Source organism: Typopeltis vanoorti, chromosome 6 (genome assembly GCF_054136105.1).
Source record: "Typopeltis vanoorti isolate ZY-2024b chromosome 6, IOZ_Tvanoo_1.0, whole genome shotgun sequence".
Taxonomy (NCBI): Eukaryota; Metazoa; Arthropoda; class Arachnida; order Uropygi; family Thelyphonidae; genus Typopeltis; species Typopeltis vanoorti.
In genome coordinates, this window is record NC_143554.1 from 122232977 (window position 1) to 122257103 (window position 24127).

Here is a 24127-nt window from a genome sequence, read left to right on the forward strand (position 1 = left end):
AGCACTAAAAAATAAAGTTGATAGCCTATGCAAAAAAGCCAAAGAAAAATAGTTAGAAGAAAAGCTAAGAAATGCCAAGAAGCATACCAACAAAACAACCTAAAAGTCTTCCATGATCTTCTTCTTCTCCCATAGTCCTAAATGAACCGTTGAGTCATTCATGGCTGGTAGGTGATACTCTTTGCTAGCCTCCTCCAGTCGTCTCGGTCTCTTGTTCTTGATGTCAGTTGAAAAAGGGAGGAATTTGTCCATTTTTTGATATTATCAGTCCATTTTAATTGAGGTTCGCCCCTAACCCCTGATCCCGGAACGATTTCTTCTAGGATTTGCTTTGGAATGCCATTAGCCCTCTCCACATATCCGAACCATTTCATCTGGCTTCTTCTTCTGATGACTGTCAGAATATTTTCCCTTTTTCTCCTGTCTATTGAATCAATCAGTTTTCGGACATTTTCATTGGTTTCGTGAGCGGTATAGGGAATTCTCAAAAGTCTTCTGTAAGTTTTCATTTCGAAAGACAGGAGTCTCCTCTCATCTTCTTTCAACAAAGTCCAGGCCTCACAACCATACAAAAGGACAGAATTCACCAAGGTGTCCATTAGTCTTAGTCTGGTTGTGATTGCTATTCTGTTATCTCCCCACAATGGTTTTAACCTCTGCAGGGCCACGGTTGCCTTAGCAATTCGGTATTTAATGTCGGTTTTTGAACGACCATCTTGACTCAACGTGCTTCCTAGATAAGTGAACTTCGTTACATTCTCAATTTGCTTATTGCCAATTTGTATCTTTAAGAATTCAATGTCTGATTTTGAGGTTATCATTGTTTTTGTTTTTTGTAGGTTTATGTATAATCCATATTTTTTTAATCTTCCAAAAACACAGCTGGTTATCACTTGTAATTCTTCTTCACCTTCTGCCAGAAGATCGATATCGTCAGTGAAACGTAAGGTATTTATTCTTAGTCCGCCAACTACTATTCCAGTGTCATATTCGTAAAGAGCTTCATCTATGACATATTCCAGAAAACAATTAAAAAGAAGAGGGGGAAAAGATGCATCCCTGTCTTACCCCCCCCGTTCTGCCCAGAACGGTTCACTGCTATAATTTTTAATTTCAATTCTCAATTTTTAATTTCTTCCATGATGCTGTAAGAGAAATTACAAAGGAATTCTCAGCAAAAGCAGTAACAATGATAAAGAACAAGATGACTGAAACCGGGAATATTGAATATACAGGGTGTTCGGGATAAATTTGACAGTTTCGTAAGGAAAAAGAAAATCTTCTTTGTATCTATTAAATTTAATGAATTGACAAAAAAACATTACAGGCAGAGTTAATTACAATACTATCAACAAGATTTACTCAAAATAACCACCATTAGCATCGATCACAGCTTCAATTCTGCTTCGGAACCTCGAACAAGCTGATGCTACAGTCTCCCTGGGAAGGGCCGCAAAAACTGTTTTAATTTTATCTATTAACTGGGCTTTTGTATTACTGGAAGTGCGATTGGTGTCTTTTTCAACTGCGCCCCATACAAAATAATCCATGGGGTTAAGGTCTGGGGAGTTTGGAGGCCAAACATTTGGACTGGTGAAGTCGTAGAAATTTTCAGGCAACCATTTTTGACTTTTCCCAGAGGTGTGGCAAGGGGCCGAATCCTGCTGCCATACATACGGCCTACCATTGGCTACCCTTGTTATCCAGGGCTTGACTACAGTTAGCAACTCCACGAACAAAGCCCGAATTCCAATGCCAGGGTTCTTCAACACCTGTTCCTGCAGATTTGCGAGGAATTCTGCTGTACGAACGCAATCAGATCGTCTGCTAGGGATCTTTCTTCTTGCTACATCCTCGTAGTCACCATTGCAAGTCTCTAGTTCATGCCTGATTGTTTTTACTGTATTCAGGGAGCATTGGGCAGCAGTCGTAATATCTTTATTTTGATGGCGGGCACGAATCATCATGATACAAGTTATTCTCTTCCATGATTCAGGTGGGTTCCAGCTATCCATCCTTTCTGACATCTTGTATATGAATGAAGAAGGGTCCAAACTTTTAAATGAAGAGAAGTGTGTGTTAATACATGTAACTTACGGAAAAATATAATTAATTATAAATATGTCAAATTTATCCCGAACACCCTGTATAAGAAAAATATGGTCAAACCATTTTACGACTATCTTCCGCCAAAGAAACAAAACTACAATGCCAACAACAGAAGAAAATAATGATCACCCAAAAATTTTACAAGAAGTTAGATATGCAATAAAACAGATGAAAAACAATAAAGCACCAGGCATTGATACTATCCCTACTGAACTGTGGTCATATGGAGGCAGCATATCAATAGAATATTTAACAACTCTATTCAATAAAATACTACAAACAGGAGAGACCCCAGATGACTGGAGAACTGGAAAGATCATTCCAACATACAAGAAAGGAGACAAAAGAGACTGCAGAGATTACAGACCAATCAATTTACTCCCTCACACCTATAAAATATTCATAAGAATTATACAAAATAGATTAAAAAACACCTATGAAGAAATGATAGGCATAGAACAAGTTGGTTTCCGAGGAAACTATTCAACAATAGACCAAATTTTCACACTGAACCAACTAGCAAAGCTCAGCTGGGAAGACCATAAAGAACTATATTGTTGTTTTGTGGACTTTAAACAAGCTTTCGATAACATCAACAGAGAAATTTTCAATAACATCAACAGAGAATTTCTTAAAATTCTACTAGAAAAAGCAATAGACAAATATATAATACAGTTTCTGATAAAATATTACTCTAAGACAAATGCAATAATTAAAAAGGACACACTCACAACAGAACCCATAGAGATCCAAAAAGGAGTAATGCAAGGATGCCCATTATTCCCATACCTATTCAACATATATCTAGAAGAAGTTGTAAAGAAGGCAATAGACAATGAGCCTGGAATCAATGTCAACGGTTTAAACATAAATAATATCAAATATGCAGATGATCTCGTCGTTCTTGCAAGAACTCCAAATGAACTACAAAAGTTGATCAACAAGCTAAACGAAACCTGTAAAACATATGACATGACAATAAATATACAAAAGACAAAAGTGATGAAAATAGGGAGGAACAGAACTACCATCTCAGCCACCCTAAATGGAGAACAAATAGAACAAGTAGACAACTTCATATATCTTGTATCAAAACTAACAGAAACAACAGATGAACTCGAAACAATCAACACAGAAAAGCGATAGGATGGACCACCATGGGAAAATTACAGAAAATCTGGAAAACAAACAAGATATCTAAGCAAGCCAAAATCAAATTATATGAAGCAATAATTATTCCAACAGTCATCTATAGAGAAGAAGCATGGACAGTTAAAAAAAAGAGAGGAGAAAAAAAACTGCTGGCATTTGAAATGAAATGCTTAAGAAAAATAAATAGAACAAGTTGGATAGAAAAGAAAACAAACATCACAGTCAGACAAGAACTGTTGTATAAAAAGACAATAATAGAAAAAAATTGGAAAACAACAACTGAGATAGTTTGGACACACTGTACGCATGGATGCAGACAGACTTCCGAACGTCCTATTCAATACTTTTCCAACTGAAAAAAGAAGACCCGGAAGACCAAGAATTACCTGGTTGAAATTAATAAAGAACATCTCGGGATGCAGGACATATAAAGAACTTTTTCAAACAGCAAGGAATAGAGAAGACTGGAAGATCCTGCTCAAGAGAAGACTCAACCTGTCTTAGACGAAAGAGAAGAAAAAGAAGGTTTCCATGGTGAGCATAGTTCTTGACACTCCACTCTTTTTTAGGCCAAATAATATTATCAGTTTTTTTTTTTTTAATAAAAAGTTCAGTAAAGCACTTACAAAAATTCAGAGAACAGAAATCAACTAACGCACAAAAAAGGTTATGTATACAACTGTCAAAGTCTCGTTCCAGAAACCGTTCATAGATGGCAGTAAAATACAGTTCTACAAATCTTACACATAGTGTCGCTGCTTCTTGTGTTTGTTCTGAACATTATCCGAACAAAAAAAACTTTTGCAAAAGTGTTCGCTGTCCGATTTGTTAGCAGTCCGAACTGTTCATTAACCGATCACCCACTGTATATATATATATATACAGCATATATGGGGTAGTACAAATATATTGAATAAGGACTCATGGACAACAGGGCCATAAAGGACAATCACCTTGATTGTAAGGGAAGTGGCACTCCCATGGTCCCCTAGCTGGATCTGTCCTCTTCTTCCTCTACTTTGAGGAAGATCCACTCATTTTAATCTTTCTTATTAGGCCTTATCAGACAACTCTTCTTATTTTATGACCCTTATGCTATTAGAGTACGCAAGGGCTATAGGGGTTTATATCTATGTTCCCTCTATAAACTACACTACTATAATTCTACTCTATTCTACTCTTTCCCCCTATATACCATACCCTACAGGTTTAAATCTGGAAGAAGGCCAGTTCAGAAGCCTTAAGGTAGCAGCCCTACCACTGGATTATCCAATGCCATGCTAGTCACCTGACAAGGCAAAAATTAATCTACTTTTAAGCCAACAGAGAAAGCTAATCGAAATGAATCTATGGAAAACAGTCCTGGAATGGAAAAAGTAAAACAAAAATGGAAACAACAAAATATAATGATTGGTTTATATGCCCCAGAAGAAGAAAGAGAAGATGATAATATTGAATTTTATAATCAATTACAAAATATATATATAATAAATAAAAATTATTATATAATATTAGCAGGAAACTTAAATGCAAAAATTGGAAACACAAAAATTAATAATAATATAGGAATATATGGAGAACATACTCTAAACAGGAATGGTAAAAAATTGATTGACTTTGTAGTTTATAATAACCTTAAAATAATGAATTTTTTCTATAAACATAAGGACATACATAAATATACTTGAGCAGCAAGAGGATAGAAATCAATATTAGATTATTTTATCTTAAATTGAAAATACATCCAAGTTCTCTTTAGATGTTGGAGTTCACAGAGGATATGAAATAAGTAGTGACCACTTCCTCGTTAAAATAAAATTAAGATTACCACCTAAATAGCTACAAACAACAGGAAAAGAAAGAAAATTTAAAACATTAATGTTTTAAAAAATTTGTTTTTTGTTTATAAACAAACTTGTTTTATAAACTTGTTACAATTTTTTTTTATAAAACTGGATTATTAAATGACACAAATATATAGTGGCTATATGAACAAAGAATTAACCATCATTTAAATAAAATAAAACGAAATGAAGAAATAGAATGGCTTAATATAAAAACAATACTAAATACAGCAGCAAATGAAAGCTTAGGAAAGACCAAAAAATTTAATAAAAATTAAAAAACTGAAGATATGGGATGATACAATCACAGAAATAATCAAAATGAAAAAAAAAAAAAGGCCTATTATAAATGGTTAAGCAGTAAAAGATTAGAAGATGAAATAGAATATAAAAGAATAACAGCCATAGCTAATAGAGAAGTCAGAAAAAAACAGAGAATCATGGAACAAATTTGTTTCTAATTTAGAACATGATTTATATAAAATACGACCCAATGCATATAAGATTTTGAAACATTTAAGTACAGATACTAAAGAAAACGTAAAATTAAACGCCAAATTGAAATTAGAAAAAAAAAAAATCAGCTAACACCTTTTTTATTCCCGTATACGGGAGTAGGCGAGGCCATTTAGCCCTATCTAACTTTTGGAGACTGAGTGGGCAGTTCAATCTCCACTGGTACCCAATCAGAGACAGATGGCCCAAGGCTATCACTAATTAAGTGGTATGCAGTGAAGAGAGACGGCTCAAATGTGCCGCCATCTCGTGGTCCCTAACCCTAACACAATATATATTTAATGTCTGAAATAATGTGGGTCCTACGGTCGATTTTCTTGAGTTTACAAGATGAAAAACCCGAGTTTCCGGGAGGAAAAACCTGCTTGCCCGTGCCAGAGATCGACTAACTCGGGAACCGGTCGAAAAAAGGCTTAGAAAAATTTCCTCTAGTCGCCGACTAGACTCGAAACCAAGTCTTCCTTCATGCGGCCAAGCGCAGTGGTGTGCAAACGCCACATCCACTGAGCTACACAGGCTATTGAAATTAGAAGAATCTCTAAATTTCTATACAGAATTATGGACAGATAAATATTTTAAAAAAGATACTTTGCAAACATTTAATGAAAATGAAAAGGAAATAACTAAAGAAGAATTAGAAATCAGTCCGAAAAAAACAAGAAATGGAAAATCACCTGGAGAAGATAAGTTAGGTTCAGAATTGTATAAATATGCAGGAACAAAGTTCAAAGAAAGACTCCTGTTATTTTTAAATAAAATCTATTCAACTAGTAATAATCCCCCATTCTATTGGGGGATTGTAATTCCTATCTTTAAAAAAGCCATTGTAATTCCTATCTTTAAAAAAGGTAGTAGAGATGACCCTAAAAACTATAGAGGTATCAGTATATTAAATTTCTGTTACAAAATATATAGCATAATTTTAAATAAAAAAACTAATAAAATATTCTGAAACTTTATTTTAGAAGTACAGGATGGATTTAGAAAGGACGATCATGTATGACCCAGCCTTTTGCCTAAAATCAATAATAGAGAAAAGAAGAGAATACAATTTAGAAACACATATTACATTTATCAACTTCAAAAAGAATTTGACAAAGTTAAAAAAAAAAGCATTTTATTTAACATATTAACTACGCTACTGGCCAGGTCGTATATATACGTCCACATTACCATGGATGCGAAGTGCATATTAAAATTGTAATACCATTGATATTATATTGAAATTTATGATGGATATGAAGCTTTTGAGGATGAGTATTTGATATTTAATGGCCAGTAAGGTAAATGAAAGACAAATACCAAATAATATTCTAAAAGCTATCATATACGAGAGAGATAAACCAAAGAGTCCAACATGGATGTCCACTTTCAGCAACTCTCTTAATATTTATCTAAATGAAATAATAATAGAATGGAATAAAAATTTCCATGAAAGGTATTAAACTTTCTCCTACTGTGAACTTAAACACTCTCCTTTTTGCCGACAACCAAATAACAATTACAAATTCCGAAGATAACTTACAGAAAGCTATTTTAGATCTAAATGAGATAGCCAAAGATAATAGAATGATAATATCAACAGAAAAATCATAAATGATGGCCTTTAAAGGACAAGATCCAGTAAGAACTAAAATAGCAATAGATAACAAGATTTTAGAACAGGTGAATTCATTTAACTACCTAGAATGTATGATTACATATGAAAATGAAAAAGATATAAACATAAAAATCGCAAAATATTTAAAAATAATGGATGTAATTAACTCTATATTTAAACCTAACCTAGTACAAAAACAAACTAGATTAAAAGTATACAATACATTAGCCCTACCAGTCCTATTGTATGGAAGTGAAATCTGGACAATAAAACAAAAAGACAAACAAAGATTAATAACAGCTGCAGCGAAGTTTATGAGAAAAACTGCAAAGTATACTATATTCGATCACAAAAGAAATGAAGAAATTATGAAAGAATAAAACCATGAATCAATAACAGAAAAAAATTAAAAAATATAAATATAAATGCACGGAGCACAATGAAAGAATGAAAACAGAAAGATCACCTAAACAAAGCTTTAAATTACAAACCATTACGAAAAAGAAAACCAGGATGTCCTCTTAAGAGATTTAATGATGACTTCCAAGGCAAGAACAGGCCACTCTAGGCCTAAATCTTTGACAGGCATGATGATGTGTTTATCAGAACTTTATAGACCCTCCTCACGTGCATGAGTGAGTGAATGAATGAATGAATGAATGGGATTTCTTTTAGGGGTACATTAATTACAAACTTTTCACTGCAAAAAAACAAAAAGTGAAGGTCAGCTGAAAAATATTTAATGATTGAGCCAAGAAGATATAAAAACCTCAGTTGCCTCAAGGATGCAATTAATCTTTTATCAGCTTAAATCAAGAAATATGGTATCACCCTAAACATTGGGTACAAATATACAATAGCTTCAGAAGAAATAACTAGTCTACAAATCATGGCTAAAATAGAACAACGCATATACAACCTTTCTTCCCATACTACCAATAATATCTGGCTATGCAAAGCCAATACAGTGGAACCTCGGTTGTCGAACCTAATTCATTCCCGAAGGCTGTTTGGAAACCGACTGTTAGAAAACTGAAACCATTTTCCCATAAGAATTAATGTAAAATGGATTAATCCATTCCTGAACCCCAGATGACTGTTTATTTAAACCTTTACAACAGTACTTCATGCATAAGATTGTATACAAACATAATGAAAATGCATAAAATCTTACATAAAAAGAATAAACACAATAAATAGATAAAATAAAAACGAAAATTTAACTTCGCTTTAACTATGCATACCGAGGAGAGTTGATGGCATAAAAGTGGAAGGAGGTGAGTAAGGGGAGTCCCTTTCCATAAAAACATCAGGTTACTGTCCTTCTGGGTTTTTTTTTCTCTTTCGCTTTTCTGTCTCTTGGCACCACTCGACTCTGCTTGAGACACACTGAGCCTCTGTCTCACTAAAAACCTGTCCAACGACATTTGTTTTTGCCTGCATTTTAAAATGTTTCTGAAGTGAGACACAGCACTGTCATTGAAATGGTTTATGATGCGGTTTGCTACAGCTTTGCGAATGTGATATCTTGCCACAAAACTTTGCACCCCACTCCATTTTGCACACATTTCTTTGATCAAAGAACATCCTCAAATCCCTTCCTCTGTGTCTGAAGACATTTCCTCCACCTCTGTCTTTTGCTGCTCCTTCTTCTGTTCCAGTTCTTCCGTGGCAAGCTCATTCCTGTGATCCTCCACTAACACCTCCACATCAGCACTGTCAACTTCAAAGCTCATGCTTTTGCCCAGAGACACAATATCACTGATAAGAGCAACATGTTCAGCCTCAATGAGTCTGTCTACTACACAGTCTGGCCACAATTTCCTCCAGGCCGAGTTCATCGTCCTGTAAGTCACTTGTGCCCAGGCTTTGTCAAGGATACTTAAGCAATGAAGGATGTTGAAGTGATGTTTCCAGAATTCTCTGAGTGTTAATTCTGTTCAGAGGTCACTTCAAAACAGTGCTTTGGTTAGAGTTTCTTAAAGTTCAAAATGACCTGCTGGTCCATGGGCTGAATTAAAGAAATTGTGTTGGGGGGCAGGAACCTCACTGTGATAAATCAGACTCCTCCACTAACTCGTCCTCCAAGCGTGGAGGGTGAGCAGGAGCATAGTCCATCACAAGAAGGTATCTAATTGGCAAATTTTTTTCTTGAAGGTATTTTCTCACACTTGTGGCAAAGACTTCATGGATCTACTCAATAAACAATTGCCTGGTTATCCAAGCCCTACTATTAGCCCTCCACATAACAGGCAATTTACTTTTCATCACGTTATTTTTCTTAAACACCCTCGGATTCTCAGAGTGGTACACAAGCAATGCCTTAACCTTGAAGTCCCCACTTGCGTTTCCATATAGCAAAAGAGTCAGCCTGTCCTTCATTGGCTTGTGTCCTGGCAATGCTTTTTCTTCCTGAGTGATGTAGGTCCTCTTTGGCAATTTTTTCCAAAATAGGACGGTTTCATCAGAGTTGAACAATTGTTGTGTAAGAAAACCCTCAGCCTTTACATAGTCACTAAATTCTTGCATATATTTCTCAGCAGCTTCTTGGTTCGAACTCACAGCCTCCCCATGCCTAACACACTATGTATGCCGCTTCTTCTCTTAAATTTCTCAAACCACCCTCTACTAGCTTTCAACACATCAGTATCAGCACTCGTGCCAGGATTTCTCTTTAACAGGTCATCATGTAATCGCCTCGCTTTTTCACAAATTATAGCCTCAGAAACACTATCAACAGCTAACGGTTTCTCGTTTATCCAAATCAGCAACAATTTTTGCACTACTTCAATCGACTGTGATCTTTGTTTAGTAAGAACCTTCATTCCTCTTGCAACATCAGCTCTCTTGATCGCCTCTTTATTTTTGAGTATTGTTACATATCGTTGATTTCACCATACCGAATTGCATAGCAGATTCGAGACACGAAAGCCATTTTCATGTTTGGATATGATTTCTTTTTTCATCTCTATCATGGTTCTAACAACTTTTCTTTTCACTTTGCTGCTATCACTATTCTTCTGCGGCCCCATGGTGGCTTAATTAATAATAATTTATGAAAAAAAAAATAACGCAAAGAAAATCAAGAAAACTCACTGCAAATTCGAGCAGGTGTCTGCACTGAACGAAGGCTGCCACGTAACTGATGCTTTCCTGCCTTACAGCTCAGCACGCAGAGCACATGGTTGCCATTTGTCAGTTCGGGAACCAGGCGTTTTTTGTTCGGGAACCGAACCGTTCGAGAACAGAGACGTGTGACAACTGGGGTCCCACTGTATTCTGAAAACTGCAAAGCCTCCAAAAAGAAAATTATCCTATCTTAAACTCAACACAATTAAAAAACTACATCAAACAAGAATGTTACCATAACTAAAGTAGATATGGGTAATGATACAGGGATCCTTGACTGTTCTGAATATGATCAAAGAAATGTCAATCCAACTCAAACACACAAAATAAAAAAAAAAACTCAAAAATTATTAAAATAATGTTATAACCTACATCAGGGGTGTTCAACCTGTCGATCGCAGAGCGATTTTTGGTCGATCTCTTGTGTATTCCTCTTACTTACAAATTTAATTAAAACTGAAAACATAATATTTTATTTATCATTATTTTGTATTATTTTTAATTCGCTTTAAGTATATTGCTATTGTTTATTTATTTTTCATTAAAATTGTCAAATCAGTAATTTTCTTATAAGTCCGAGTAAAAATTAATTTGGATCAGTGGAAGTCAAACAGCGAGCGGAGTGAATGTGATTATAAGCAAAGTGTAAAAACTCGATTGTAGCTTAAATATTAAATACAGTCATACCCCAACTTACGCGAATCCAGAGTTACACGGTTTCTTATATGTACATATTCCTGTCCCACTTCACGCCTCACCACTAGTCTTATCTTTCAGGCACCGGCCGCATTCGTCAGTGTCGCACATGCTGTGAACAAGCACTGACGTGTTTCGCACAGTCTCCATTCATACACGATTTTTATAGTCTACAAACCTTGTGATTGTTTAATGTTATGTTCTTGATAAAAATTTTATCACATAAAAAATAATAAAGTCATCCAAAAGAAGCAAGTCAGTTTCTTCTACTGCTAGCAAGAAAAGAAAAACATTGACTTTGGAAACAAAACTCGACATTATTAAGGATTTTGAAGGCGGAAAGAAAATTTGTGAGCTAGCAAAGAAGTTCGATCTACAGGAATCCACAGTAAGAACAATGATAAAAGAAAGGTTTACAGATTTTGGAGGACATAGATTCTAACGAGGAACGAATTGTAGCCACAAGGCAAGGAATAAAAAAATCATTAGCTTGCTATGAAGAAATTTTGCGTGACAAGAAAAAGACATTATGGCGTCAGACGAATCTATTAGATTTTATGAAACCATCAACATCGAAATAACTTTCTTTTTTTTATGTACGAAAAACTACTACAATTATGATTATATTTCTTAAAAAATATAGGTGTTTTTGTAAACCTTTGGTCCCAATTGTATGTTTGTATATATAAATTACATATAAATTATATAAATTGTATATATAAAATTATACCCCGAGTTACGCAAATTCGACTTACGCACTTTTTTTGTTGGGCCCACCTACCGCGTAACTCGGGGTTATACCGTATTCCAAAGCACATTACATTGATTTTTTACTTAGGTTAAGTCCCACATGAATATTGTAAAAAAATAAACTTTGTTTGTCTCAGTATAGTTTGTATTAGATGTTTTTGTAAATAACTCTTTTGAAGCTAACTGTATATACTGCTTTAATAAGAATATGTTACAGTGTTAAAAACAAAGGCAATGTTTTTGTCGCCGAAGCTGTACATGGCGGCATTAGAAAGATTGTTATGGAAACTTGTATGTATGAGAAATGCTTGCAGGCTCTAAGTGTAAACATCTCCGAAGTCAGTCAGAAAGAGTTCAAACAACTTTCCAATGGCCGGCAACTTACAATCAAAAGAAAGCAGAGGAGAACAAAAGGCGTGCCGAACTTGAAACTTAAGATGACAGACTCATACTGGTTCTTTGGGGGTTGCCAAACTTCATGTGAGGTCTCAGAGGAGGCCTAATAAAAAGGGACTGAAGCAAGCAGAAGGGGTCCCGGTTCCAGAATTACTGTCAGAGAGGAGGCTGCCTGGTCCAGAGTCACCATCAGAGAGACTGCCCGGATCCACATTGCCTGAGAGAGTTTCCCGCTTCCAGAAAGGAGCTTCTCATTTCGAGACGTCGCTAGAGAGAGACTACTTCTAGGCCGCAGACAAGGTTTCAAATTGCCGAAAGGAAGAGTTTCAATTGCCGGAGAAAAGTTTCCAGGCCAGGTTAATGTCAGACATTCACCAGTGTGTGTGTTGCATTTTCATTACAATTTGATGAATCAAACGACTTCACTCATATTGCTCCGTTAATGGTATTTATTCGCATGGTATTTCAAGATTATTCAAGTAAAGAAGAACTTTTGAAAAATATACCATTATTGGGAAGGACTAGGGGAGAAGACATTTTTTCGGCATTTGATGAATTCGTGAAACAACAGAAACTTCCGCTTTTTTAAACTTGTGTCTATTACTACTGATGGTGCTCCTGCAATGATAGGTAATAAATCAGGCTTCATTTCATCATGTAAAAACGACGACAAATATCCAGAATTTTTAACGTACCACTGTATTATTCACCAACGAGTACTGTGTAGTAAAAGATTAAACACAAAAGATGTTTTGATATTACATTTAAAATTGTAAATTCTGTTTGAGGAAAAGCCCTGCAACGGCGGTTATTTAAATTACAGGCAGATGATGATAGGGAACTTCTGTTGTACAATAATGTTCGCTGGCACAGCAGAAGTCCATTTTTAGAAAGATTTCTTGTATCAATTAACGATATAAAAAATTTTCTTGATGAAAAAGAAGATATTTATCCACAATTGAGTGATAAAAGATGGTTGTTACACTTATCATTTTAGTAGATTTCTGTATGAAATTAAGCAATTTAAATTTAGAGTTACAAGGTAGAGGTAAAAATTTAATTGACATGTTAAGGTCAATAAAAACTTTCCAACAATACTTACTTTTATTAAAGAAAAATATAAATGACTGCGAATTTAGACATCTCCCATATTTATTAAAAATTTTTGAACAAAATCAAGAAATAATTCACTATGATTTAAAAGAATTTATTCGTGAAATGAATTTATTTCTTCCTCAACTAATTCTTAGTTGAGGAAGAAATAAATTCAAGATTTAGAGATTTTAATAAAACTGAAATGATTGTATCTTTTATCAATAATCCATTTCAAGAAAACTTGAACATCACAGAAATTTCAAATGAAATTAGTGGGCTGTTTGAAAGAAAACTTGAACATCACAGAAATTTCAAATGAAATTAGTGGGCTGTTTGATATAAACCAAGCTGAAGTAGAACTTGAGATAATAAACATTCAAAATCAATAAACAATGAAGTCATTTGGAAGTATGCACATGAAAAATTCCCAATATTAACTGATATTGTGCGAAAAATTCTGTCATGTTTCAGATCGATATACTTGTCAGAATCCACTTTTTCAAATATGAACGTCATAAAAAAATCAATGAAGAAACCAAATTACAAATGATCATTTGGATGATTGTCTGTGATTGGCCACTTCTTCATGTCAACTTGACTATGAAAATATTGTGAGGTCCAAACAATGCCATATTTCACATTAACTTTTTTTTTAATCAACCAGCATTTCCTGTAACTTGTGAGTTTGTAATCAATCTGTTGTTTTTTATAACTTTGGTTTTTTAGTTATTTTTAGTTGTTTATTTGTGCATAATCAGATATCAGGTTGGGGGGGGGAACATGATCTATATAAGAGAGTAGATCACCGAATAACTTATATATAAGAGAATAGATCACCGAATAACTTTTTATAGAAAAGTAACTTGTGTACTAAAAAAAAAGGTTGAACAACACTGTCCTACATCATTCAAAAACTTATACTCCTAGACCCTCTCCCACAAATATATTAAAATGGGTCAAAAATACATCTTAGAGACTTATTGTTGAGTATTCTCAACTCTACCTAATTTATAAACTGGCTAAAAATTTGACTCTCAGAGCTCACTCACATTATACTTCACTGCCCCTTCCCCCTCCCATGGTAAATTCTATGCACTTCAAATCTTGCTTGTCAAACATAATCCCCATCACTAATATATCCCTAAAAGAAACTTCAGAACTTATCCAATCTCTTGTTTGTCTTGACATATTAGCCTTATTCACTTTTACCATTAACTTGGGTTATTTTATTACTGGCATGACAAAACCTACAAGCAGATTGAAGACATAGCTATAGGCTCCTTTCCAATGAAACCCACAATTGTTTTTGTTGTTGTTAAAGAAGGGATAACTGTGTGCTATTCATTTATAAAGTTACACATTAAGCATCGTTAAATATTTAACTAAGGTTAATTATAATAAAAATATTTCAGTACATATATCTTGAACCATCCTCAGTGTATTACAGTTGGAAATTTTAAAATAAAAAAAAAACAATGAAGGTACATGGAGAATGGAATATTTTTATGTCTGCAGTTGCAAGACAGCCAAATGAAAAAAATATATATATACTATTAGGATCCAAAAAAAACATTATGCATATAATGTTAAGTTACTATACTTCTTAATATTGTATATAACTCAAGAAATTGTCTTGCAGCATCATAAGGTCTTGGTCAGAATTTCTTTACAAAAAAAAAACAGGAACACAAATCTTATCCCTACTTTTGCTGGTATCTAAGAATCTATTTCAGAGTGTGTCATTCTCTCATATGCAACCATTTAAGACATTCAAAGACTATCTCATAATTCTAGAAATTTCAAATTTAGAATCTAACTTGTCTAATGTCCTTAATAAAGATTGGATGAATTTGATTCATCCAATTGGCTTCCAATTGGATTATTTAGATTATTGGATTATTCATCCAATTGGATTATTTAGATAGGAAATTAATAATGATGTAATTTTTTCATGTAGTACTATCATATCCTGTACACCCCTTGAGGGTACATGGAAGGAATTTGATGATGATGATGATGATGAATTTGATTCTTAATATTTCCAAACTTTCTGGAAACTGTGCTCTTTGTAAACTTACACTACATCTTGGTAACAAATTAAGTGCCCTCCAACAATGAGTTCCTAATTCTAGCAAGCTTTCCCACAATAAGTGGGTAATTAATCTCTCAAATCATCTGCTAACAGAAGACAAACTTAGGTTAAGGTCACAAACTTTCAACTCTCCTAAAACAATTTTCTCAATTGCATTTTATGCACAATATCGAATGCAACATTTCTCATCTCTTGTAATACAACAAAAGTAAATCACATTTTGAAGTTGCTAAAATTATTCATAATCCAACGCTACCACTTCTAAACACCACATTTCCAGAATTGAAAGCTCTATGAGATGTTGGGGGGTGGGGGGGAGTTATTATCAAAGCTGACAAAATACAGCATACATTATTGTTGCATCACACACTTCAACATTTTACTGAATTTTAATTTTAATGAATTTGAATTGAATTTTTTAAGGCATTATTGTATGATTGGAGAGAGATTGAAATTTATTGTACACCCACAGTTCATAGAACCCAGTCTGGCAGATTGCCAATAATCAATTCATGCTGAAGAGGAGAAAGAAATAAAGGATGTACGAATTGGTCACCAACACACGAAATCACTTGCTTTATATACGTAAAATTTTCCAACTGTTATACAAGCAAAATAGTTACCACTTTAAAAATTACAATGTTGATAAAAGAAAAGTTAATTTTCCAACATGTAATAATAAACCGCTCATCCCACAAGATTGAATGATTGCGCAATTATCAGAATGGATTCTCCTTCTTCTGATATGCACACAAGTGTTGAAGGGTCTTGCATCTCTGGGCGTACAGTATGTGGAGAGGATTCGTAGGAGAGAGAGATGAGAGTTTGGGCATGCAAGAAATGTAGCAAACTTATCGATTATGAGATATCATTGAATTGGAGTGGTAGTACGCAAAAGATCATGGATGTACCAATGGGAGTAAGCAGAGTTAACTGTACTGTTTGAACAGTAAGACAGTGGATGAAAGTGGCAGTGAGTTAGCAGCGGTGAGCAGTAACAGAACTGAAATAACTGGCGGCAGTGAGCAGTAAAACAGTGGATATACAAGGTAGAGAAAATGTGATTGGTATAAATGGCAGTGAGATAATAATTGAAGAGATGAAAGCAGAGTTGGTAAAGATGAGGCAAGAGATTAAACATATGACGAATGAACCAAGGAGAATTACAGATTTGCATGGGAGTGTGAAGAAGAATGGGACAAAAGATTTGATAGAAATATGAAATGATTTCAGAGTGGCAATGTACAGATATTCGATGATAAGAGGGATGGTGAGAGAAAAGGTGCACAAGGTCTGCTTGCTGGGAGGTAGAATGAACAAGATGAAGTTTCTCAAGTATATTTGCATATATCTTACCAGGAACACTCAGTAATGAAATGCCTCTGTAATTCTCACATTCAGTTTTATTTTCCTTTTTATATATGGGTACTATGAGAACTCTACTCCAATCATCTGGAATTTGTTCCTCTGTCCAGGCCTTCTGAACTATGTAGTGCAGCCACTGCAATACTTTTATACCTCCATACTTGAGCATTTCTGGTTGAATATCATCTACTCCTGCTGCCTTTCCTCATTTCAGGCTTTTGATGGCTTTTTCTACTTCAAACATGGATAGTATTCCTGATTGCATGCCTGTTGAGTGTTTTTACCACTGAGCTGTCACTGCTTGTTTCATTTAGCAATTTTTTGAAGTAATTACTCTACACATCAAGAATATATCTTTTTCTCCAGTTTTCATGTCACCTTTATCAACTCTAATTCTTTTTACAGCTTCTTTCCTCCATTTCTAAGCTATAGATTACGATGACAAGACTAGAAGTAAAGAAAATGAGTTTCTTGAGTTTTTGAGGTAGTTACCTCAGGTAGTATTAACAGAGGACATACAAGGACTGAGGATCTTGGATTTGACCATCTCATTATAGGATGTTATTATGAATGAGGTTTCAAATCTCCCTGCGAGAGTGATGAAGTGATTACCTGAGTGGTTGCCAACCATGTGAGAACTTTGATGAGGAAAGGGGATATATGTGGAACTAAAAGGTTGGTGATTATCAGAAGCTCAAGAAACAACTTGCAGATGTTGCATGGAATGTGGAGTTGGGTGGAAAGGAAATTGATTATGGCAATATAGAACTATCTGGTAGAGCAATGTCTAAATATTCCAAAGGCTTCAAAGTTAAATAAGGTAGGTGTGAAATGGATGAATGAAGAGATTAAGCATGCAATATAGAGAAAAAAGGCAACATAAGAGGAGTTGTAATAATCAATTCCATGAGGAATACAAAGAACAAGCAAGGAGGGTGACTCGGTAAGGATAGTAAAAGTCAATATTAGCAGCAGTTAGTTAATGAAGTCAAAAAAAAATCCTAGGGAGTTCTTTTGATATGTAGCAAAAAATAAGAATGATTATGGTAGGAAGCCACTGATTGGAAAAAATCATATAAGGACAACTGCTGTAGAGGATGTAGTCAAGATATTTAATGAACAGTTCATAAAGATCTTTCATCCTTGTGAATGTCACATCATGGAAAGTTTAAGAGCAGTGGATGATGAGGAGAGACGGACTGGGAGTGTGGAAGAGGTATATGGGGAATTAAGCAAACTTGATATTAATAATTGATATTAAAAAACATAATAATAGAAAACAATTTCTTGGAAAGAGTTTCTTCATATACATACTTAGGTCATCTCACTGATCTAAACTGTGGACTCCAAAAAGAAATAAATAGGAAAGTTCAACTTGCCTGGAGTGCATTCAGACAATTGAAAAGCATTTTTAAAAACAATGATATCCCACTCTGTTTAAAAAGGAAGACATTTAACTACTGTATACATCCAGTCATCACATATGGTTGTGAAACTTGGTCTCGATCAAAAGCACTGGCAAATAAACTAGCAACAATTCAAAGAAAAATAGAGGGATTGACACTAGGCATCGCATTAAAAGATAAGAAGCGAAACACCTGGATATGAAGATGGACTCGCATCACTCACATCATTCTTCATCATAAGCAACTAAAATGGAAATAGGCAAGACATCTATCCAGAAGTGAAGATGAGTGATGGATCACCATACTAATGAACTGGATTTCAAAAGAAGGTAAACGAGGCTGAGGATGTCCTAAAAGAAGGTGGAGTGATGAATTGTCAAATTTTGTTGAGAAAATTGGTCAACCATTGCCAAGAATAGAGAAAGGTGGAAAGAACTGGAGGAGGCCTTCGTCCAGCAGTGGACAGAAAATGGCTAAAAAGAAGATGATATTAATAAGGCTGTGGGACTTGAAGATATATCGCTGCATATTTTGAAGGAACGTATCAGGGAGTTGACATCCGCCTTGATGTATTTGTTTAATATGAGTCTTACATCGAGTCAAGTTTCAAAGAAGTGGAAGGAAGGCAAGATTGTACCACTTCATAAAGGAGGTGACAGAATTCAAGCACAAAATTATAGGCGAATCTGTGTGTCAGGTATTGGTTAGAGTGTTGGAAAAGCTGGTGAGAATCAGAATTCAGAATTGGGTTGACAACAATGGTATTATCTTTGATGGGCAGCACAGATTTGTTGAGGGAGGTCATGATTTAGTAATCTACTTACTTACTTATAGCTGACCTGGTTGGCCAAGTGGATAGCGAATCTGCTCTCCAGTTAAAAGGCGCTGCAGGTTCAAATCCCGCTGTGGGCATAGATGTTTGTGATTGTCTGTGAAAATACTAGTGGTGGTGGTTGGAAGTAGATGGCATCAGTGTAGATGATGGGGTAGTTGATGGATTGAGTGGTGGAGACAGGGAGTTGTAGAGTAGGTGCCCTCCCTCGATGAGTCTTTGGACTCACTGGAGGTGTAAGATAATAATAATTACAATAAGGTGACAGTAGCATTGGACATGGGAGATGGATACACAGCAAACTGCACATGACAATTTGATTGTCAAACTAGAGCAGATGAGGTTGGATATTAGACTAGCTCATTGGAGATTGGCTGTCTGATTAGTATCAACAAATTGTGAATGGGGGAGCAATATCCCAGAAGAGGAAAGTTACTAGTGGTGTGACTCAGGGGTCTGTTTTAGGCCCATTGTTGTGTAACCTGCATATTAAACAGCAATGGCATGTATATGTAGAAAGTTTTTTACCTTGGGTATATATTATGCTAAAGATACTAAGCAATTTTATAACTAGGTTTTTTAATCCTTTTTCCCAAGTAAGCAAACAGACAAGTAAGTCAAGTTTGCAGCTGCATGTAGTGCAACACTAGGCAACTCGTGGTAAAGGTGGAGCAAGTTCTGATCACTTTCCTTAGAATTTTCCCCTAATGTAAAGCCTTTCCTTGCAGAAATGTATGATGCTATGCATTAAGGTAATGGTCACTACCCATACTGGTTTCTCCCACTGACGAGAGGTCTGGCTCCCACTGACGAGACCTCAATAAAGGTCGAAACTGGTATGGGTACTGGCCATTATCTTAATGCATAGCTTCATACATTTCTGCAAGGAAATGTGCTTTACATTAGGGGAAAATTCTAAGGAAATTGATCAGAGCTTGCTCCACCTTTACCACGAGTTGCACTATGTACAGCCGCAAACTTGACTTACTTGTCTGTTTGCTTACTTGGAAAAAAAGGATTAAAAACCTAGCTTATAAAATTGCTTGGTATCTTTAACAAATATATATATATATATATATATATATATATATACACAAAAAGACCAAAACTGGTGAGATCTTTCTGAGCAATAAATACAAAATGTTATATTCAGGCAATAACAATCAAGGAAAAGAAGGAGTAGCCATAGTATTCAACACAAAATACGAGGCTAATCTTCTTGAATGGCAGTCAGTCTCAAGTAGAGTAATGTGGGCAAATATGAGAATGGGGAACTGGACAATGAGACTTATTTGTGCCTATGGTCCCACAGAAGGTTCTACTAAGGTAGAAGTGGAGGAATTTTTTGAGGCTTTAGAAAAAGCAACTGACACAATGAAAAAGGAAAAGTTGATCCTTGTTGGGGATCTAAATAGTAGAGTAGGAAATGATTGTGAGACATACAAAAATATTTTGGGAAAATTTGGAGAAAAGAGCAAAGCTAATAATAATGGCAAATATCTGTTGGATTTCTGCTCAGGACATGGACTGGTTATTACTAACACCATGTTCCAACATAAAAATGTGCACAAATTCACATGGAGAGAAGAGGCTAGGAATAAGAAAAGTCTCATTGACTATGTTATTGTTGATAGTGATGTTTTCTCCCTGGTGCAGGACACCAGAGTGTACAGAGGATTTGAAATTGGAAGTGATCACTATTTAGTCTTGAGCAGGATAAAATTGAATTTCATATTGAAAAGAATAATATGTAAGAAAGTTTTAAAGCGAATAAAAGTTGAGCAGCTCTCAGATGTAAACTGTAGACTAAAATACAGAAATATTATTGAAAAGAAAATGAAAGAGTTTGAGAACAGGAATCAAACCTTGGAGATTCAGTGGCAAACTCTGAAGGAAACATTGATTGATTCTGCCAGAGAGGCATGTGGTGAGGTTGTATGCAAAGATAAAAAAATCAGAACTCCCTGGTGGACACAGGAAGTTAAAGAGGCAGTGAAGGAAAAGAAGAAAGCATATCAAAAGTTCCTGGCAAATAAGTCAGCTTTTACTCTTACAGAATACAGAGACAAATGTAAGAAAGCTAAGCAGTGTGTAAAACTAGCTAAACAAAAGTCATGGGAGGACTTTGGCAAGAATATAGAAAATAAATATCAAGAAGGTGGCAAAATATTCTGGAGGTTGTTGAAGAAGCTTAGGAATGGAGGAAAGAGTGCTGTAAAAGGAATTAGAGATGATAAAGGTGAAATGAAAACAGGAGAAAAAGATATCCTTGAAGTATGGAGTAATTACTTTGAAAAACTGCTAAATGAAACAAGCAGTGATGACAGCACAGTGATAAAAAACACTGACCAGGCATGCAGTCAGGAATACATATCCATACTTGAAGTAGAAAAAGCCATCAAAGGCTTGAAATGTGGAAAGGCAGCAGGAGTAGATGATATTCGACCAGAAATGCTGAAGTATGGTGATATAAGAGTCTTACAGTGGCTGCACTGCATAGTTCAGAAAGCCTGGACAGAGGGACGAATTCCCGATGATTGGAGTAGAGCTCTCATAGTACCCATATATAAAAAGGGAAATAAAACTGAATGTGAGAATTACAGAGGTATTTCCCTACTGAGTGTTCCTGGCAAGATCTATGCAAGTATACTTGAGAAACGGTTGAGAAGAATTGTGGAAGAAAAGCTTGGTGAAGAACAAGCTGGATTCAGGCCAAATAGAGGCTGTCAGGATCAGATCTTCACTTTACGACAAATAGTCGAGAAAGCATGGGAATGTAACAAAGATCTGTATTTAAGTTTTGTCGATTTGGAAAAGGCATATGACAAAGTGCCAAGAGAGAAGCTATTCAATACGCTGCAGTTATATGGTGTCAATGGGGCATTATATCAAGCAATACTTAGTCTTTATTTGAGTTGTGAGTCAGCAGTTAGAATTGAAGGAAGTACAGGAAGATGGTTTAATGTTAAATCTGGTGTGAGACAAGGATGTACATTATCCCCTCTGTTATTCATTATCTATATGGATCACATTATGAAGGAATGTGGTATTAAACCTGATATCAAAATTGGAGATGTTAATGTCAGCTCTTTGCTTTATGCGGATGATGTTATACTTCTAAATAAATCCAATACAAGTCTGCAAAATTCTCTGACTAAATTGAATAGCTGTTGTAATAGATATGGTATGAAGGTCAGCAATAAAAAGACAAAGACAATGAAAATAGGCAGAATCATTGAAAATATCAACTGTGTTGTGAATGGAGAACCTGTGGAACAAGTAAAACATTTCAGCTACTTAGGCACAATTTTTAGTGAAGATGGTAAACTAAATATAGAAATAGACAACAGAATCAGCAAAGCTGGTATCGTGGGAAGTCAATTGAATAAATTCATATGGAATAAGAAAGAAATTAGTCGGAACACTAAATTAGCTGTATACAAGACTGTGTTCAAACCAATTTTAACTTTTGGATCTGAGAGCTGGGTCAGAAGTAAAACACTTGACCAAAGACTAGAGACCGCAGATATGAGAGTCCTGAGAAAGATTAGAGGCGTGAACAGATGGCATCAATGGCAATATCATATTAAAAATGAGGATATTAGGAAAGAACTTGACATTGTCAGCATCCAGGAGTGCGTTAGCAGAGCTAATCTCAGATGGTATGGTCATTTAAATAGAATGGGAGAGGAAAGATTAGCAAAACAAGTGTTCTCTGCCAGGTTTGCAGGAAAACGACCCAGAGGAAGACCAAGATATAGGTGGATTGATACGGTACAAAGTGCCTTAGACGATAGAAATATAAGATCTGATAATGTTGGAGTCTTGACAAGTAACAGACTGATTTGGAGGAAAATTGTAGATAGGAAGTTAGTAATGATGTAATTTTTTCATGTAGTACTGTCATATCCTGTACACCCCTTGAGGGTACATGGCAGGAATTTGATGATGATGATGATGATGATGATATATACACACACACACACACATATATATAGCTGGTTCCAAAGTTAAAAAGAATTATGAGGAGTAGAGCAGGTGTTGTGGCCTTACAAGAAGACTTGAATAGACTGAATGAATGGGCATGAAAGGGGAGACGTCAGTTCAATGATGCGAAATGTAAGATTTTAAAATTTGGAAAAAAAAGATGGGATTTAGAATTTACTCTTGGCGGAGATATATTGTTGTAGATTCAAGAAATAAGAGATTTTGGGATGATAGTGAATAACAATCTGAAATTTAGAGCACATGTTGCCAAAATTTTGAGGGCCATTTAGAAAAGAAACACAAAAAATTCTGACAATGATGTGAAGAACACTGATTTGTGGACCTAAGGAGATTCTGGTTGCACTGTACAAGGCCTTGAATAGGCTACATATGGATTGCTGTTCACAGATTTGGTCACCTGATTTTCAAAAGGACAGAGAGATGTTAGAAAAAGTCCAGAGGCAATTGATCAAAATAGATTCCGATTTCTGAAATGTTGAAAAGATGCAATTTACAGTTTGGAAGTGAGGGGCAGGGCGACATGATAGAGATGTACAAGCCGATAAGGGGTTGTTATAGGATTAACAGTGAAGAGGTTTTTTTATAAAATGGTGGGAGATTGGGTGAAGAACAAAAGGTAATCTTTGGAAGCTTTATAAAGAGGATGTGAATGAACAGCAGATTTTTGCATGAGAGTTATGAATGAATGGAATGCATTGCCTGAAGGCATGATGCCTTCAGAGAATTTGAATGTGTTTAAGGCACGGTATGATAAGCTGTGTGTGTGTGTGTGTGTGTGTGTGTGTGTGTGTGTGTGTGTGTGTGTGTGTGTGTGTGTGTGTGTGTGTGTGTCACAAAACGGACCTCCTAGATGAGTCTGTGATTCTATGAGGTCTTAGGATAAGAATAATAATAACAGACTGTACACAATGTTCAACAGATATTCACTGACATCAAAAATTGTAATATATTAAATCAACCTCTCTCTCTCTCTAATGGCTACAACTGGAATCTCTTTCTAAAATAATAAAACAACTTAGCCTTCATTGCTGTTGTCCCCCAGAGGATGTCATTAGAGTTTCCAATCAGTATGTCAACAGTTTATCAAAAAAAGCTATCCAAGGCTTCTGCATAAACTTTCAAGTCTACTTCCATCTG

At 35.3% G+C, this 24127-nt stretch overlaps 1 protein-coding gene across 1 annotated transcript in view; it reads right to left on the minus strand.

Moving 5' to 3' along the window:
- LOC150105884 (AP-2 complex subunit alpha-like) overlaps positions 1-24127 on the minus strand; it is a 383042-nt gene that overhangs the window by 241348 nt on the left and 117567 nt on the right. The gene's annotated exons all lie outside the window — the stretch shown is intronic.